Here is a 3,105-nt window from a genome sequence, read left to right as displayed (position 1 = left end):
TCGAGGGTGGCGCTGGTGAACACTCTCAAGGCTCGCTTACACCCAGTAAACATAAATACCCACGAGAGCAGCAGATTGGACAGCCGTCGCCGTAGCTCTGTTGGTAACAGCACCGGACGCGATATTCGAGGTCGTGGGTTCGGATGCCGCGGCGGCATGGTTGTTTTTTCTGCTGCTTTATATGTTATTTTCTTTAAGCGATTATTAATCTAAGTAATATTATCCCACTGATAAGCATAACACATAAAAAAAATTAACGTTCCCCTATGCACCTTGGTTTCGGTGACTGTTGGCTCCCTGCATACATTGTCAAACGGGCCCCTCATTTCATTTAACTTGTCTGCTAATAGCTTAACGAGGGTCTCGGTTCAGGCAGTCTTGATGCCATAGGTAGCATAAGAGGGCTCTCGCACAGTTTCCGCCCTCGCCGATGATGTTCTACGGCACGCTCGCGGTATTCCAGGACGTGCTACGTCCGCCGCTATGGTCGAGGGTGGCGCTGGTGAACACTCTCAAGGCTCGCTTACACCCAGTGAACATAAATACCCACGAGAGCAGCAGATTGGACAGCCGTCGCCGTAGCTCAGTTGGTAAGAGCACCGGACGCGATATTCGGAGGTCGTGGGTTCGGATCCCACCGGCGGCATGGTTGTTTTTCTGCTGCTTTATAAGTAATTTTCTTTAACCGATTTATTAATCTAAGTAATATTAACCCACTGATAAGCATAACACATAAAAAAAATTAGCGTTCCTCTATGCACCTTGGTTTCGGTGACTGTTGGCTCCCTTCATAAATTTGTCAAACGGGCTCTAATTTCATTTAACTTGTCTGCTAATAGCTTAACGAGGGTCTCGGTTCTGCAGTCTTGATGCCATAGGTAGCATAAGAGGGCTCTCGCACAGTTTCCGCTCGCGCCGTTAGATGACCTTCTACCTCACGCTCGCGGTATTACAGGACGTGCTACGTTCGCCGCTATGGTCGAGGGTGGCGCTGTTGAACACTCTCAAGGCTCGCTTACACCCAGTAAACATAAATACCCACGAGAGCAGCAGATTGGACAGCCGCCGCCGTAGCTCAGTTGGTAAGAGCACCGGACGCGATATTCGGTGGTCGTGGGTTCGGATCCCACCGGCGGCATGGTTGTTTTTTCTGCTGCTTTATAAGTAATTTTCTTTAGGCGATTTTTTAATCTAAGTATTATAATCCCACTGATAAGCATAGCACATAAAAAAAATTAACGTTCCCCTATGCACCTTGGTTTCGGTGACTGTTGGCTCCCTTCATAAATTTGTCAAACGGGCCCCTCATTCATTTAACTTGTCTGCTAATAGCTTAACGAGGGTCTCGGTTCTGGCAGCCTTGATGCCATAGGTAGCATAAGAGCGCTTTCGCACAGTTTCCGCCCTCGCCGTTAGATGACGTTCTACGGCACGCTCGCTTATTACAGGACGTGCTACGTCCGCCGCTATGGTCGAGGGTGGCGCTGGTGAACACTCCCAAGGCTCGCTTACACCCAGTAAACATAAATACCCACGAGAGCAGCAAATTGGACAGCGGTCGCCGTAGCTCAGTTGGTAAGAGCACCGGACGCGATATTCGGAGGTCGCGGGTTTGGATCCCACCGGCGGCATGGTTGTTTTTCTGCTGCTTTATAAGTAATTTTGTTTAAGCGATTTATTAATCTAAGTATTACTATCCCACTGATAAGCATAACACACAAAAAATTAACGTTCCCCTATGCACCTTGGTTTCGGTGACTGTTGGCTCCCTTCATTAATTTGTCAAACGGTGCCTTCAATTCATTTAACTTGTCTGCTAAAAGCTTAACGAGGGTCTCGGTTCTGGCAGTCTTGATGCCATAGGTAGCATAAGAGGGCTCTCGCACAGTTTCCGCTCTCGCCGTTAGATGACGTTCTACGGCACGCTCGCGGTATTACAGGACGTGCTACGTCCGCCGCTATGGTCGAGGGTGGCGCTGGTGAACACTCTCAAGGCTCGCTTACACCAGTAAACATAAATACCCACGAGAGCAGCAGATTGGACAGCCGTCGCCGTAGCTCAGTTGGTAAGAACACCGGACGCGATATTCGGAGGTCGTGGGTTCGATTCCACGGCGGCATGGTTGTTTTTCTGCTGCTTTATAAGTAATTTTCTTTAACGACTTATTAATCTAAGTAATTATTATCCACTGATAAGCATAACACATAAAAAAAATTAGCGTTCCTCTATGCACCTTGGTTTCGGTGACTGTTGGCTTCCTTCATAAAATTGTCAAATGAGCCCTAATTTCATTTAACTTGTCTGCTAATAGTTTAACGAGGGTCTCGGTTCTGGCAGTCTTGATGCCATAGGTCGCATAAGAGGGCTCTCGCACAGTTTCCGCCCTCGCCGTTAGATGACGTTCTACGTCACGCTCGCGGTATAACAGGACGTGCTACGTGCGCCGCTATGGTCGAGGGTGGCGCTGGTGAACATTCTCAAGGCTCGCTTACACCCAGTAAACATAAATACCCACGAGAGCAGCAGATTGGACAGCCATCGCCGTAGCTCAGTTGGTAAGAGCACGGACGCGATATTCGGAGGTCGGGGGTTCGGATCCCACCGGCGGCTTGGTTGTTTTTCTGCTGCTTTATAAGTAATTTTCTTTAAGCGATTTATTAATCTAAGTATTATTATCCCACTGATAAGCATAACACATAAAAAAATTAACGTTCTCCTATGCACCTTGGTTTCGGTGAATGTTGGCTCCCTTCATAAATTTGTCAAACGGGCCCCTCATTTCATTTACTTGTCTGCTAATAGCTTAACGAGGGTCTCGGTTCTGGCAGTCTTGATGCCATAGGTAGCATAAGAGGGCTCTCGCACAGTTTCCGCCCTCGCCGTTAGATGACGTTCTACGGCATGCTCGCGTATTACAGGACGTGCTACGTCCGCCGCTATGGTCGAGGGTGGCGCTCGTGAACACTCTCAAGGCTCGCTTACACCCAGTAAACATAATACCCACGAGAGCAGCAGATTGGACAGCCGTCGCCGTAGCTCAGTTGGTAAGAGCACCGGACGCGATATTCGGAGGTCGTGGGTTCGGATCTCACCTTCTGAATTTT

General features: G+C 48.6%; 1 non-coding gene across 1 annotated transcript; it reads left to right on the top strand.

Moving 5' to 3' along the window:
• Nucleotides 1–1,064: 1,064 nt before the first annotated feature.
• Nucleotides 1,065–1,138, top strand: TRNAS-CGA (transfer RNA serine (anticodon CGA)). Its single transcript has one exon. It is a non-coding gene; the product is annotated as a tRNA-Ser (tRNA).
• The last annotated feature ends 1,967 nt before the right edge of the window (nt 1,139–3,105 follow it).

The sequence above is a fragment of the Amblyomma americanum genome, chromosome 6 (assembly GCF_052857255.1).
Source record: "Amblyomma americanum isolate KBUSLIRL-KWMA chromosome 6, ASM5285725v1, whole genome shotgun sequence".
Taxonomy (NCBI): domain Eukaryota; kingdom Metazoa; phylum Arthropoda; class Arachnida; order Ixodida; family Ixodidae; genus Amblyomma; species Amblyomma americanum.
This window is presented reverse-complemented; position numbering and strand designations above follow the sequence as displayed.